The following is a 17,500-nucleotide window of genomic DNA, read 5'->3' on the forward strand; positions in this document are numbered from 1 at the left end:
ATCATCTCATATATCTGTCATCAAGACGTGTCGGAACATCTCAACTGCACTGACATACATAACGCATTTTCTTTTCAAGGAGATATTGTATATAATATGTACATGCCATTGGACTTAGCGAAGCAAGTAATGGTCATTGGCGTGTCTCGAGTGATAAAGTACGGTATATTATGATTCCTTTTAAAATTATCATTTATGAAATTCCCCTTGCTCTAAACGCCCAGTAACATCTAAATATTAAAGGGGGATACATGAGGATAACTACAGGACCCACCTATTCATTTAACACGGGGAATATAACGCCAGCCAACATAAACAGTACATTGTGACGTCACATCCAACCTCGACTTTTTCTCTCTCTTCCGAATCAAACAACAAGATTACACCCCGTTTGCGATTCAAAAGACAGATAAAACTAAACAAAATTAGCCAACACATTAAAAGTGGTAAAAAAGGTAAGCGTAAATATATCGTATATTTTATTTAAAGAAACTCATGAACTCGTTCATCTATTTAGTCGCGTTAATGTTTTTCTATTTCATGATTAATTAAAAACTGTAACAATAATGATTATAAGACAATCCGAAAACATGAGTTATCTTTCCTTGATCCGGAACTTAGTGCGCTTGCGTAACAGTAGTTTAAGACTTCCAGGTAGTATATTCGAGAAGTGTCATTATCAACAGTGCAGAAGGCCGCAAAGATGTTGCTGTATAATTTTACAGTAATCACGCCAACATATATGTTAACGTTAATAAAAAAAATCCCAATGCATAGGTTTACTTCATACACGTGAAAATAACCAGCTTTGCATGTAAAAATAATAGAACATTAATGTTGTAAGTAGAGGAGGACACCCCCTCCCCGATAGAATGTTGTATCGTTAAAGTGATGTAATTTCCTACGACGGGCCTGTCCCGAGAAGCAATTAGATTATTCTAACTAACCCCCACCCCATTTTCCAGAATTTCACGCGTTTTATGACTGAAATTAGTAAATAAAATGTCTTACGACGTGACCGTGTTTGAGGGCGAAGCAAAAAATATTGGAATATTACTATCTAAATCCCTAACAGGACAAAAAAATGTCCCGAAATATTAGCACCTAACGTGTGAGGACAGATCTAAATCAAAGTATTCTAAGTTTAGACATTTTTGATCCGCCTATTCATTGAACGCGGGAAACGCTATGCAACTGATGTAAACAGTGCATTGTGACGTCATATTCAGCATCGGTGTTTAGCAAATACACAAAAATTGGAGACATTTCATTGTACAAACGCGTTTTAAATCGAAGAGTGATTATATATAATTAAGAAAATAAGATTTACATGTTTTTATGGATTTCATGCAGCATCTCAGAACGACGTTAACTTCCAAGGGTACACGAGATTCAAAATGGAGAAATACATGTCCACGCGCTAGTATTGGAATCGACGCCATTGGGACAGAAATTTTCAAGTTCCATAGGTATGGTTTAATTTTTCATTGGTTTTCTATATTTTCCTTTTAAACATGTATATACGTGTTACCTATAGGGAGAGCTCCGCCTATTCATTTAAAAAGCGGGGAATATAACGCCAGCCGACGTAAACCATGCATTGTGACGTCACATTTAGCCTCGACATTTTTCTCTTTCAAATCAAACAATTATAAACAACAATACACCCCGTTTGCAATTTTTAAAAGACAGTTAAAACAAAACAAAATTAACCAATAAATTCAAAGTGGTAACAAGTAAGCGTAAATATATCGTATATTTTTATTTAAAGAAACTCATGAACTCGTTCATCTATTTAGTCGTATTGCTGTTTTTCTAATTGATGATTGGCTAAAGAGTGTAACAATAGTATGTATACGGTGTGACCGTTCGGCCGAGCGAAGCATGTACGTAACTCCGTGTCCCGAGTGGTAATCATAATTCCGTTAAGTACGGTAGATTATGATTCATTTAGAAATATATATTTTGAAAGAAATTTCCTTGCGTTAAACACCCAGTAACATCTCAGTATTAAAGGAGTTTATATGGGGACAACTGTTTTACATGATCCGCCTATTCATTGAACGCGGGAAATAAAACGCAAGGCGACGTAAACTGTGCATTGTGACGTGACATTTAGCCTCGACTTTTTTCTCTTTTTCAAAGCAAACAATTATAAACAACAATAATACATTCCGTATGCAATGAAAAAGGCCGTTAAAACGTATATAGAGATTATCTCTTTTTCTTTTGCTGATTTTGACTTTTTTCTTTTACATACGTGTTACCTTTAGAGCCTTGCTTCGCGGACGGGCCTTCGGCTTTGCTCGGTAATAATCATACCATTCATTTTTAACAAACTGGGTGTTTGAATTACAAATTGCACGTTAGTCTTGTATTTTTGGCATTCAAAATTAAAACACGAATAACTGTAGAAGCAACTAATGAACAAAGCATAATGGCGGCGCCCATATGGATCACAAAATTTTCAGTGAACGTATATAGAGATTATCTGTATTCATTGGCAGATTTTCTCATTTTTTATTTTACGTATACGTGTTACCTTTAGAGCCTTGCTTCGCGGACGGGCCTTGGGCCCGACCGAGCTCCGCTCGGTATTATCATTACAGTTTTTAGTCAGTCATCAAATAGAAAAACAGCAATACGACTAAATTAATGAATCATAATCTACCGTACTTATCGGAATTATGATTATCACTTGGGATACGCCAATGACCATTTCATGCTTCCCTCGGTCCAACGGTCACACCGTATACAGATTAATAAAATATCAGAAGTTACTTGTTCAATATCAATGTAGTACATTCAGCGATAAAAGTTCTACCACGACGTACGTCTAGGTATGTCGGACTGACACCCCTGGCTTCTGAAAATGTCCATCTCCTTCGATTGGCGAGTAAAATTTAACCCAGCCTGTACTTGTAAATGAGAGGCCACTGACATATTTCCAGTCTGATTAAAGCCACCCCCTTCTCATATCGTCTCCGACCCCACCCTCGTTCAGTGTGTTTCCCCAAACCTGTGACCTATGAGACTGTAACCCTACGTTCTGAAATTTATGGACCAAAACTAATTACACATGGTATTTAATCAACTTCGGATATGTACTTTGTGCTTACTCACCCCCTTCCAACTTTTAAAACTTTGTATTAGTCAAGCCGAAAGCCTACATCAAAGGGGATGCGAGTTTTATTTTTATGTGGTAACTTTCATAGGGGCCTAAGATACCGTTTTTAATTATTATAATTAAAAGAGTTCGGTTATACAATCTGTTTCGTTTCGTTTCGGTAGGTTTCGTTTCGTTTCGGTAGATTTCGTTTCGTTTCGCTGGGTTTCGTTTCGTTTTGGTAGATTTCGTATCGTTTCGTTTCGATTTCGTTTTGCACTTTACAGGTACCCAATAAATGTATAACATGTCTTACGGCGTGACCTTGATTGAGGGCGAAGCAAAAAATATTGGCATTAGTATCTATATCCAAAACAGGACAAAAAACAACCCGAATTTAGCACGTGGACAGAGCCTTATCAAAGCTAGCTGCAGAACTGTAGCTCTCTGAAAAAAATATTTTGACATAACAGAGAGCTACAGAGCCACCCCATATAAAAACCTTCGATTTACGGCGCACAAAAAGCTGCGCACGGTTGAGGCCTTATATCGTTGTATTTTTGAGTTACTGTCTCATAAATTTAATATCAAAAAATTCTTAACATATGTTCCTACTATACTTGTGTCTAAACATACCTTCAAATATTCATTAAAGCCCCACACGCAGGGCCGTAAATTAACCTTCAATTTGGAGGAGGCAGGAAATAAGGCGGGGGTCTGGGTCTGGACGCTGAGCACATTTTGTGCACACTGAACACGTTTCGTGCAAAATCCTTGATTCTAGGGCCTTCTAAGATGTTACTTGACTAACTCATTCTAAAAGAAAGATTTGGAATGCTTTTTAAGGGAGGTATCATGTTCTTAGTTATTGGAAACAACATAAATTCTAATGAACTTTAAATTTTAATTTTTTTTAACTCAAAAGTTGAAGGAGGCAGCTGCCTCCTCCGCCTCCATGTAATTTACGGCCCTGCACACGACCTGAAAACTCCCAGCTTCAAATGATTTCGTTTGTTGACGTAGCCATGTTAGGTAGCCGGTCAATTCGAATCCTGGTTAATTTCCATACTTGCACAATAACGTCTAGATGTGAACTAATATCCCCACAAATATTTTAGCTAAATATTTTAAATAATATATCATCCCAGTGCCTTTAAATAATAATTAATCAAATAGCTAAACTCACGGCAATGCGGCTTTCATTAGTCTGGTGCACTCTCCATCCCTGCCACACGAGTGTTAAGGACTTTAGTAGCATTTTCATGAATCAAGAGCTTATTTTACCTTTAGAAAAACTTTATTTTTTTAATTTCTATAAGTTATTCGTATTGATAATAAATGAAGAGCGAATACATAACACATAACGAATTTTATGAATATATACTAACAACAACAGGGTACGAACTGACATGTTTTAGCCCCCAGTGCATGCAAATAGCGAGCCACATGTAGCGAGGAAAGCGAGTATGAAATCTGCAATTGCGAGTAAATATTCATAATGTTTACATGGGATCGCTGTCTAAACACTTCTATTTGAATAAAGGTAATGTTATTCCTTTAAACATCTGTAATTAGCGGTGTTTTTTTTTTTAATAAACTGTCATTATCATTAAATTTATTTTCTTGGATTAGGCAAATTATCATACGGTATCATTGACTAGGCCTGCTGTCATGGATGCATTTCGAAGGGAAAAAAAGATTAAATAAAAATTGCAATACTTTATTTTAATCAAGCAATTTTATTTTTCATTATTTTTTTTTCAATCTACACGTTGTTAGGAAGTATAGGAGCACGGCACGTATTGTTGCGCGTTCATAAAAAAAAATGGAAGCATTATAATTCAATTCAAAGCTAATAAATACACTATTTTATTATTTATAGTTGAAATTTTAATTATTTTTATCTTAATTTTTTTTGTGTAAATCTACCAGTTGGTAGAAACTGGGAACTGGGAGCACAAGTTATGCATGTATGTTGTTACAAGGTAAAGTTCAGTTGGTGCGAGTGTGTATTGAATTTGAAAACCAAAACGGAATACATACCCTGTAGGCCTACATGTAACTGTGCTTAGCTTCGATAGAACCATTTGCATGCATTTTATATACATCTCTGTCCAAATGCTGTTTTGAAAAAGTACAGGGACCAATCTTTATGACAAAGTCCTTGTGCCCACAACAAAAAATAGCCACGTCTTTTCTCTCATACCTTCCTTCGAAGATTGAAAAAAAAAATCGGTCTAAATCCTTTCTACTGACAGCTAGTATACTCTTAAACGGCACAAAACACCCTAATGCAGTGTTACTTACAAGCTATAAATGTGATAATTGGCTTTTTTGTCCATTAAATCCAATCTGTATATGAAATGACTAACAACTATTTTCAAATCTTCACGCTCGATCGATGTCGCATATGACGTCACAGATAATGGCGGGTAAAATATCGAAGAAAATATGCATATCGCAAGATTTGAATTTCATCGATTTCAAATTCGAATACTACGCAAACTGTTTCATTAAGAACACATGTAAAGTAGCTTTAGGCATGAAATGAATTAATTTTGCTGAAAAAAGTAAAAAATTCAGAAACATGCGAGGTAATATAAGCAATATAAAAATAGAGTTGGGCAAACAATTAAAGGACCCTTAGACACACCAGCGATGGGGTCAGGTGCCTAGGAGGAGTATGCTTATCTATTCTTCATCCAAAATTTATATCACATATTACATTTAGCTATTAAGACATATCCATAATATGTTCTCTGATGTTGTTCTATTGGAATTGTCAAGTCATTATCTGAACAATTTGAACGGACATAAAGAAGGGGCAGTTTTCTACGATGTTGATTACACCGAAAACTTTATTTTCCTACTAGTTCGCCAAACCCCATTTTGACGTTGCAGCTTACAATAATACAAATGCCAGCATTACAATGTAATATGAGTCCCTGACCTAAATGTTATATAATTGAAGAACAAACAAGCACATGTGTTGTTTATCTTAATTTCTCTTTATGACGCTAATTCTTTAATCCTTGGATGTACTCATACATGATACACCGAACACCCTTCTAAATTTATGCAGTTCAAATGTTCTAGATATAAAGTCCAATATAGTAATAATCATCTTACAGTTATCATAGAGATACAATTGAACATTACAAATTAGATTTACATAACATTTGTGTTGCTTGTATGATTTTATAGAACATGCATTTAATAATGATGGTTAATTACGTCGCTTTTATCTTTCGTGCCATTGATTATGAAATATCATTTCGTATATTAAGATATGCTATGGAGCTAACTATGTCTGTTATGCAACTTCTCTCTCTCTCTCTCTCTCTCTCTCTATCTCTCTCTCTCTCTCTCTCTCTCTCTCTCTCTGGAGCCAACTATGCCCATCATACAACTGGGGTTTTTTCTTATCTAATAGATGTAAAACTTATATGGTACCAATTTTGATGCACTTGTATGATTTCTGGAGTCTGTACTAGTCATGTTCATGCAAATATTGATTGATAACGTAAACCATTTCTTCAAAGAACATGACTCATATATGGTTGGGATTTTTGAAACTCACGATCATTTGTAGGTTTCAGTTTCAATATGGAATGTCTTCTACTTTTGAAATTGTTTAGTTTTGCATAAGAATAGAATAACTAAGAGGATCTTCGTCGCTGCAACATGCAACAACAATTTAGATCTGGATAGTAAAATTAATTATGATAATCATTTCTGTCTAGACGTCATGATGAATTTTGCAATAACAGGATGTAGAGAAATGGTACATGTATGTGTAAGCTGCTGGGATTAAAATTAGAGTGTTCCGTCAGGTAAGACAATACTTCTTCATTCTATACACTCTAAGCATGTATTTGTTAAAAAACAAAGTTCAAGACGAAGGGCATTCATATCTTAATTATTTAACGCATTGTACTATTTGGGTTAATTACACATTTGACTTATGGTTAGGTTTAGGCACTATGTGTAAAGGATATGATAAGAATGCACGGTCAACTGCTTTAATTTAGCATTTGCATCTAGCAAGAGATATTGTAGATCAAAAAATGTTTATTTGGAGGGATGAATATGCATTGTGTCATTCAATGACCTCACAGATATTGCAGATATCAATCGATCTGTTGCAATGCTAGCTTTTATTAATGGTTTGACAATTCAAAAGCATCGTCCAAATGGACGATGTATACTAAGTATAAAACCTACTACTATCTACAACACCTTGATACAGGATTTGTTAAGGAGAACTCAATAAACTGAAAAGCTACTATAAACTGTATGAATATCTTATTGACAATATACTAAACCTTGAGATTAATAGCAGTCCCTAACTCCTATTCTAACACAAACCATGCGTACTTCATGCTAGAACATATTCAGGGGTTTATTTGCTCATAATTAGCTCAATATATCCTGAATTCTATTCACTAAATAAAGCCAATCAAAACCAAAGACAATATCTTAACTTATCTAATCGGGAAACATATATAGCTTTTTCATTTATGAAAGCTTGACACCAAGGATGACACTTCCAGTTTAATATAAAAACATGAGGAATGTATCAAGAAAAATTCTCAAAAAATAAATGACTGGCAGTAAGTGAAGGAAGTTTAAATGTAACAAGAATCTGGTTTTACAATCAGGGAAGCGTCTGTCTTTTTTAAATTTGACATGCGCAAAATAAAGCTTCCTCTATGCATTGTAATGCGTTTAAGGAAATAAAAAGAATATTTCCCCATTTTACGGAAATAAAAGAAATAGGCTATAATATGATGCGACATCTCTGGAAAACATTCTACTCTCATACTTGACGCCTGTTTCCCTGGTGGTAAGATGATTCAAAGTCTACCTCATGTATAAATAGACCATTGTACTATACTTGCTTTTAAGGAAACAATACTTTTCTTTAACACGTTCACTATGTTAAAATACTATGTATAGTTTACTCACATGATAATGATGTTATTTGTGCATGCTTGAATCTAGTAATGCTTGATTTCCGTTACATGTTTTATCTTAAATAGCATCCTTCAGCAACATGCATGTAACATATGTTATACACGGAGTGTGTGTCGTTTTAAGATATAAAATTCAACTTCACCGTCACTGCCGAAATTGTAATGAATTTTAATAATTTTTTCTCGATGCATTATATTTTATTGTTATAATATGGGGTGGGGATGGGGGTGGGGGTATGGTTTCAATTTAGATTCAGTTTACTTCGTGATAACAGTTTAGTTTTGCTCAACATCATCCTCAGGTCTGATTTTATTATGTTTATCATAACTTCATTCGGACGTTCACCCATTCTTGCATGAAAGGTGAAGATAACGAACAGTGATCAATCTCATAACTCCTATATGCACCACAAAATAAATAGTTGGGCAAACACGAATCCCTGGATATACAAGAGGTGGGATCAGAAGCCTAGGAGGAGTAAACATCACCTGTCGATCGGTCACACCCGCCGTGAGCCCTATATCTTGACCAGGTAAACGGAGTTATGCGTAGTAAAATCAGGGTGCCAAGAACGGCCTAACAATCGGTGTGAAACACGTAAGACAGCATTTGACCCAATGATAGGTTGTATTGGCAAACTAGATCGTTATAACGACCATAGAATTTCCAAAATGCATGGCATCAAATGAAAGATATGGATTTATTGCATTACATTAGATATTTTAGAGGGACTACTGTGGAATCATTAGAATTCGTGGTGGTTCAATTTTCGTGGAATTCGTGGGTACCCCTCTCCCACGAATTTACATCCTCAACGAATAAAGACATTCCAGAGTTATCTTTCTTACAAATATATAAATCCACGAAATTACGTCCACACGAACCCGTAAAGATTCCGCAATCCACGAAAATTGGCCCTCACGAATTTAAATGATTCTACAGCAATTGTTCAATAGATGATTTTTTTTTTCGACGAAAACCTTTGTGTTGAAATTCCAGGAAAATCCTGTATATCTAAAAAAAAAAAAAAATAGCGATAATGAAACCACGTATTTAATCTCGTACATCCTTTTAGGAATACAAATCTGACAACAGAAAAATACAGACCCCAGCTGGAAGTACCGAGGTGGGTAATTAATTATAAATATTTTAAACATTGGAGAGGTCGGGTAGGGCTAAATTGTATTGAAGAATTGCGTATGACATTTGTTTTACAAATACAAATCAGATATTGACAAAAAGAAACCAAATGTGATGTGGTAACATTTTTATATGATACCGATTTTGATGGCTACGGGCTACTCATCTTTTACAGTTTAATTGTTTCAGTTGATCAATTCATCGGTATAGTTACGATCAAGAAGTGATTCATACAAGTCAGTTCGATATAATGGAAATATAGATTATAGATATATGACGCACTCGCTTCGCATCGCTGCGACTCGAGTTCGATTCCCGTGATCGAAAGTGACTAACATTGTGGCCTTCGCCATGGACTTTGACCAACTTTTGAGAAAATTATGGAAAGCCATAGGGGACCCCCAAGTCATGTTCTATATATCTCATTGTAATTCAATCCTGACAGGTCATGATTACAATCCTGGCCAAGTCAGGATTTCAAACCTGACCTGACCATGATTTTCAATCCTGACCTATGGAAAGCCATAGGGGACCCCCAGGTCATGTTCTATATATTCATTGTAATTCAATCCTGACCGGTCATGATTAAAGCCATAGGGGACCCCCAAGTCATGTTCTATATATCTCATTGTAATTCAATCCTGACAGGTCATGATTACAATCCTGGCCAAGTCAGGATTTCAAACCTGACCTGACCATGATTTTCAATCCTGACCTATGGAAAGCCATAGGGGACCCCCAGGTCATGTTCTATATATTTCATTGTAAATCAATCCTGGCCGGCCAGGATATGTTATCCTGGCCAAGTCAGGATTGCAAACATGACCAGCCATGATTTTCAATCCTGGCACATCCTATCCTGGCCGGTCAGGTTATGATTTCAATCCTGGCCAATAACATGGTCATCCAATCCTCACCTGGCCACCCAAACCTGGTCGGTCATGATTTCAAACATAACCAAGCCAGGATTGATAACCTGGCCATCCAATCCTGGTCATGATTTTCAATCCTGGCCAAGTCAGGATGACCTGACCATTCAATCCTGGTCGGTCATGATTTCAAACATGGCCAAGTCAGGATTGATAACCTGGTCGGTCATGATTTTCAATCCTGGCAAAGTCAGGATTGCATTGCGCCAGGATATATGACTTCCAAACGCAGTCAAGATTTCTCAAGCGTCGCCAAGATTGCCCTGGCCAAGATGCATGTTCGAATGATTCAAACAAAAAAAACGCTGTCAAGATTTCCCAAGCGTCGCCAAGATTTATTGCCCAAGATTTTCGGTGATGAAGATTTATTAGGCCAAGATTTTCAAGGACTTAGATTACATCCTTCTATCTGCACATGCTGCAGCTGCATGCCGCTGCACTGAAGACTCAGAAGTTATTGTGATAACAAGGTGGGTGGTTTGTGTTTTTCGTTCAGTTATATAGATCAAGTCATTATGTTTCTACATCGTTTTCGCCCCATTACGCTACTCTCTTAAAGAATAATATAATAATGTATGTGTGCCTATCGAGGAAATTCGAGTCAAAACCAAATTCGTTCATCTCATAATTTTATAATATGTTGACAGTGCTGCCGTTTGAGCGAGCGCAGCTTCTTGTATGTACATATTTTGTAATGTTCATGCTTTGATCAGGTTCAATTTAAACAATATCTATTTGCCAAATACTCATGACATGAATTTTCTCTCAGCTAGGATTTGATATAAAAAAATCATTAAAACATGTATGTACATGAATGTGACTGAAATATTTTTATGCTATATATACATTTTATTTCTACTGCCTTCACTATGACTTGCTTAACCTTTGATGCACGACACTGCTCTGGACTGTATGGTCTCAGCAGTCGACTGCCTCTACATATTTCTTTTTTTTTTTTTATTCTCAATCTTTTCAAGTTACGAATTGTATAATAAAAATGCCCAAACCTTTCAAGTTTGTAAAATTGGGTTTAAACAGCACTGCCTTTGAACATAAAATGCATTTCAATATAATGATAATTTAACCCCACCACCACCACCACCATGCGCACCTATCTAATTTAAAAAAAAAATTAAATTCATATGATAATCCCCTTGTAGCAATGGTATGTTCCAAAAGAGAAAATTAGAACAATATTTATAATATTGTACATAATCCTAGTTGTGACAGAGTGATGAAATATTTTAGCACTGATTATATTTGCTGTTTGCCACTAATACAAAATTTTATCACTTAGTCTAAATATAATCAGATATCATATGTCTGTGTGTCTGGCATTTTAAAATTTAATACCTCAACAATAAATTTCAAAATCCCAATGTTAATGAAGACTTTATGATAAAAGAACTACAGAGAATTTTCACCCGTAAACATACAATCATTTATTGTACCACAGGGTCTTCTTATTCATTTTGTTCTCAATCTATATATAATTTATATATAGCATATAAATTGAGAACAAAATGGATAAGAATCCCCTGTGATTGTGTGTACAGTGTTGAAAAAATTTCATAAGCACCAAACAAACAACAAAACTATTTGTCATATTGTAAATTGAAGTGTTATAACCGAGAAACTAAAATCATTTTAAACCAAAACATACCAGTTTCAAAGTCTAAAGTTTTTGTGACTTTCTAAAGCATTAATTTTTTTAAAATTTAGACGAACCTAATTCTGCCCATATATATATTTTTGCACCTTGTTTTCACTGCAAATTACTCTCCCCGGATTCCCCTAACCTTGTACCGTTAACCAAGAATTGGTTTTCCTCCATCTGTGTAAAACAAGTGCATGTGTGACGGAAGTAGGTAAAAATAAATGCGTGACTCCCATTCTTGCAAATACTTTCAAATAGTTAGCAAGACAATGCTGCAGGAGCGACACTTCAGTAAAAACTTAGTAAGTTTAACAGAAGAAATATATATCGTTTGTCCTGTACCATTTTCTGTGCCACCAATCAATCGTTTACGATTTATGATATAAGTTTTCATCTGCTTTCGATCGCACCCTACCTGTTTATTTAAGAAAGAAGTATAATAATTACCCGTTAGGCTTATACAGTTGTGTATTGAGTTACCTCTACGCATGACTTTAGGAGTGTAAAGCGTATTTACATTCGCGAATGCGTAATTGTACGCCTGATTTTAAACTTTAATGCGTATTTGGTAAAATTTAATGAGTATTTACGCTGATACGCACTTTATCTGGAGCTCTGTCAGACTGAGTACAACTTGTTTCTTTCTCTTCAAGAGGCGTTTGTGCGTGTGTACTTGTTTGTGTGTGTGTGTGTGTAATAATCGGGATATTATTAGGTTCACTTCCAGTATTAGGTTCTTGCTAGATTAAAATATCTTTAAGGCACCCAGAATGCATATCAGCAATTATAATTACAATCACATAAGGGTCGGGCTGATGAGTTTTATATTCATTCATTTTGTGACTAAAGTTACAGTTGATTGTAATCTTATTGAATATTGTATGAAAAGGTGAAGATAGCAAACAGTGATTAATGATCAATAATCTCATGTCACTCCTAAAAGGAAATATAATGATGTAATGATTTTATTTCACAGTAATGTTTTGTGTGGATTGTGGAGAGAGGTTGCTTCCCACAAATAAATTTTGTGGAAACTGTGGAGCTGCTGTCTGCAAAAGAAATGGTAACAAAGATAATATTTTTAGTGCTTTTGATATTTCACATATCATACCACACTTTTATTACATGTAAGTTTGATAAATTGATACCTATTATGTATTTATTTTGAAAACACTGCAGATTCCATGCATATATGCATTTTACTTAATGATTCATGTACATTTATGTTCTTATGTTTTCTTCAATTTACTATTTAGATGTCAAGGATAAACCTAGCTCCACAGGCACGCTGAGTCCTTGGGCCAAGGGCAAGTATAAATTGTAAATTGTAAATTATATGATCCCAGGGATAGGGGTTTTTGGTATCAGGGTGGGGCCAAAATGGTCAGTTATGAAATGTGTGAACAATAGACATTTTGAACTACTTGATAACTATCATTCCAATTCTTTTCAAATTTTGTATGAAATATCTTTGGAAGAAGGGGGGCATAAATTGTAAATTTCAGGATTCCTGGGGCCTTAGAGGCGGGGCAAAAACTGTCCAAAATTGACCAATTTTCTAAAATCTTCTTCTCTACAGCCGCACATGTTTAAGAAAAGCTAAATGGATAGTGATGTAGAGCAGGAAGGCCTCTACCAAAATTGTTAATTTCATCCCCGGGATAGGGGTTCTGACACCAGGGCGGGGCCAAACTTACTATATAGTGTTTATGTGGAAAACACTTAATCTTTACTGTTATTGATACTAAATTGAAAGTAAATGGATATTTAGAAAGAGCAGGTAGTCCTTTACTAAAATTGTAAATTTGATGATCCCTGTGGTACACTGGTATTAAACTGATGTACGTAACTGCAGTTACATACATCCCAAGATGGCGGAAGAAGAAACGGGTAATTTTTCAATTTAGGTTATATCTTATCCTATCAACTATTCAGTGATATTAATTAGTCAAGTTTGTGTATTTCTTTACGCTTTATCGTTCAGAATGGTAAAATCCATTTGCTTCTCCTGAATGGACGAGTTAAACTCCTGTGTAAAAACACACGTGATGTACGTAACTCATTAAAATATTTTTGGTTGATGTACGTAATTTTCCTATATGATGTACGTAACTGTGCAATTCACTCGTAGTTTGACCATCCCTAAAGCTTGCTTTCTAAACAACTTAACAAGCAGAGAAGTAATGCACAGACTTTGTGGCAGAGAAAGAATGTCATTAGCTATAAAAAAGAAAACCTCATTCTATAACCTATTGAGATATTTGATACGAACAGATGCTGCACACAGGGGGAAAAAGGGGGGGGGGTATTACTCCAAATTTTGTACCATTTAAAGACTATGCCTATTCTTGGGAGGACAAATTTTGGTGTCTTTTGGAGGTCCAACAAAACCGTAGTATTTCTGTCGGGGTGGGGGGGGGGGGGGGGGGGGGGTAGGTAAAATGGATGTTTTGGGGTTAGTTTTCTTGGTATTTTGAAGGAGTTAAACATTTAAAGGAGAAATTTACATCATTATCATTAACTTGTATGAATGTTTCACAAGCTTAGAAGATCTTGATTTTAAGATGTTTAATTTAAATTTTTCAGGTTATGTAGATTTTCAGTAATTCTTTATTATTATTTTGGGGTGGGGGGTGTGTGTGTTAAAAATGTGCATAGATATTTAGGGGATGTTTTTACCAGGTATTTCTTAGGATACATTGACAAACATGATTTGTTTGGTATTCTTTTGCTGCAATACAACGTAGACTAAATTACTCTGCTGGAATTAACTCTCGTGGAAATTTTTCATGTGATCTTCAACGCTCCAGAGTCTGTTTTATCCGAGTACAATTAATTACCTTCAATATATTATTTTATTATCATTTCACGCGTTCTCGTCTGCATATGCATGATATACATAAGTGTTGTAACATGTCGAAATTTTCATATTTCTTATGTGCCATTTTTTTGATTGATTGCTCTTTAACTTATAGTATTATAGGTACTACATCATAAGATATGAAAGAATGTTTCTAAATTTTCTTAAAATAGCTTAAATTGAAAGTTTGATTTGATGGCATGTTGGTAGCATTATTTAACATGTGATTTTTATTAATGAAGGCATTCTATCGGGCTTTTTGAATGAACAAATGAATAAAACTTTAATGGAGATCTTTTGAGTTACGTACATCTTTTATGTGCAAATCGGAAAGTTACGTACATCATATTGTGAAAGTTACGTACATCAATCTACATATTTCAAATACCGATTGCAGCAAATTCAGGACAGTATCATGAAGACTCTCGGTACAATTGTGAACTATTGATATAAATAGACATCCTCTTTCGTGAAGTGTATTTCACTTTGCTTTCTAAAAGACAAAAACATCGCTATTCTAATTTACCTGTTTCTTCTTGTGAAATGAAAAAATAAGTAGAAACATGTTGTTTTGCTCACCTGAGCTGACGGCTCTAGTGAGCTTTTCTAATCAAAGGTGTCTGGCGTCCATCTGTCGTGTGTCATCTGTTGTTTGTCGTCTGTAAATTTTTACAATTTTCAACTTCTCAATAACCATGAGCCATGCCTCATTCCAAGGGTAGATAATTAAGAATTAATGATAATTTGATGGGATCTTTTCAATACCTTCTTCCCAAGAACCACTGGGCCAGAAAAGATGAAACTTGTGTGCAAGCTATATTACTTGGTGTAGATTCAAGATTTTGTTCAAATCTTGACCCCAGGTGGTAGGATGGGGCCACAACAGACGATCAAAAGTTTACATATAGGAATTATCTAGAAAATGTATATTAAATCTTTTTTTCTAAGAACAGCAAAGGTTTGATTTATCATCAAAATACAGAAGCATCTTCATGTAGTGTAGATACAAGTTTGTTCAAATCATGAACCCAGGGGGTAGAGTGGGGCATCAAAGCTTTACATACAAAAATATAGGCAACACATGTATCTTGAAAAATCGTCTTTTCAATAACAGCAAAACAATGATTATTCTTATTAATTTAGGAGTATCCTAGGGTAGTGTAGATCCAAGTTTGTTCAAATCATCAACCCAAGGGGGTAGTGTGGGACCACTTATATAAATACTCAAACTTTTCAATATTGAATTGATTTCTGCTTTTCTTTAGTCAAAGTGCTCAGTTGAACGATATGGCCCATGGGCCTCTTGTTAATTCGTATGAAATCAAGGAAAGGGGGAAAAGGTTAGGAGGAATTGCACAGAGTTACAACTCTTTTGAAAGGAAAGTCTGTCATGATTGCCGAGTGTCGGGTCAATATTATACAATTATTGCTGTTTTTGAGATCAAGACAATGATTTAGCCACCTTCCATATACAATATTCACCAAGCCCAAAGGGCAAGGTTAGTATTGTACATAGAACATGGCTAAAGCACTATATTGACTGAAAATACAGCAATACAGTAATTGTTTTATTATATGAACCATTATTTATATGTTTTAAAAACTAGTTATTCTGATCCCCTAAATACTAAATATCATCTCCAAAAATTAATTCAGTGAATCATATTAATACATCTGTACATGAAACTATGTATTTTATATTCTTAGTGTGTTCTCTCTATTTTGAAGGAGAAGGTCAATTTATCTGAAGAATCTCCAGTAAGTACAGACAGAAAAAGAGAGTAAGAAATGTACAATTTTAAACCATATTTATTCCCCCATAATCGAAGATTCTGGGGCTCATAGTTTTTTCTCTGTCCATCTGTCTGTTTGTCTATTTGTCCACAAAAACTTTAACCTTATTTATAACTTTTGATTGGTTGGAGCTAGAGCTTTCATATTTACGTGTATATTCCTTTTAACAAGACCCTTTTTTGGGTACCAACTATTACGTCTTGACCTAGACCTTAGAGTTTGACCCACATTTGCAAAATTTCACTGGACTTGAACCTTTGGGAGAGGATTACCCAAGTTTTTATACACCAGTCATTAGACGGGACGTATTATGTTATGGCACTGTCCGTGTGGCTGGCAGGCTGTCCGTCTGTCCTCGGTCATGTTTTCTGGACTTTTTTCCGTAACGGATGCATGTACAACTTTAAAGTTTGGTTACAATATCTCCCTCAAGAATTGTGAGATTGGATTTCAGCTGGATTGGTCCATCCTTGACCTACTTTACGGCTATAAGTAGGTCAAACAGTTGTTGGAACTGGTGTCCAATCCCTATAATTGACATTATGTCAATAAAATATCTTCAAAACAAACTTACAAAAATGTGAACTTGGCCATTACTTTTGCACCATTGGTGCTTTGGGCTTTCATGCTTCACATGTGTATTTCTTGTGATAAGATTTTCCTTGGGTACCAACAACTTTGACATTGGAGTTTGACCCGCTTTGTGAAAAACTTTAACCTTGGCCAAAACTTTTGAATGGCTAGAGCTAAGATGTATGTATTTTACATGTTTATTCCTTTTGACAAGACCTCCCCTTAAGTACAAACAATTTTGACATTGACCTTTGAGTTGGCCTTCTTTTGGAAAAGTTTAACCTTGGCCATAACTTGTGAATGGTTGGCGCTAGTGCTTCCGTGTTTCCCATGTTTTCCTTGTGACAAGAATTCTCCTTGGGTACCAACAATTTTAATTGTATCAGCATTTCACAAACACATCTTGATAGAGATGTTAATGGTGTTATTGAATTATAATTAAATTTGCTTATTCTATAAAGCTA

General features: G+C 35.2%; 1 protein-coding gene and 1 long non-coding RNA gene across 6 annotated transcripts in view; one reads left to right on the plus strand and one right to left on the minus strand.

Annotated features, from left to right (window-relative positions):
• The first annotated feature begins 373 nt into the window (after nucleotides 1-373).
• The window catches only part of LOC125646367 (uncharacterized), a 159,908-nt gene continuing 142,781 nt past the window's right edge, over nucleotides 374-17,500 (plus strand). Inside the window, exons 1-4 of one of the 5 annotated variants that reach the window (XM_056158886.1) lie at nucleotides 375-455; nucleotides 1,354-1,469; nucleotides 6,877-6,939; nucleotides 9,159-9,209. The gene's annotated coding sequence lies outside the window, so the exon portion shown is untranslated. Of the gene's footprint in view, nucleotides 456-1,353; nucleotides 1,470-6,424; nucleotides 6,695-6,849; nucleotides 6,940-7,769; nucleotides 7,953-9,158; nucleotides 9,210-17,500 lie in introns of those variants that run through there. The other 4 variants (XM_056158888.1, XM_056158887.1, XM_056158889.1 and 1 more) reach the window with 4 other exon arrangements.
• LOC125679039 (uncharacterized) lies at nucleotides 11,115-15,899 on the minus strand. The gene is made up of 2 exons (XR_008801224.1): nucleotides 15,249-15,899; nucleotides 11,115-12,858 (listed from the first exon to the last, which is right to left on the minus strand). It is a non-coding gene; the product is annotated as an uncharacterized LOC125679039 (long non-coding RNA).

Source organism: Ostrea edulis, chromosome 3 (genome assembly GCF_947568905.1).
Source record: "Ostrea edulis chromosome 3, xbOstEdul1.1, whole genome shotgun sequence".
NCBI lineage: Eukaryota > Metazoa > Mollusca > Bivalvia > Ostreida > Ostreidae > Ostrea > Ostrea edulis.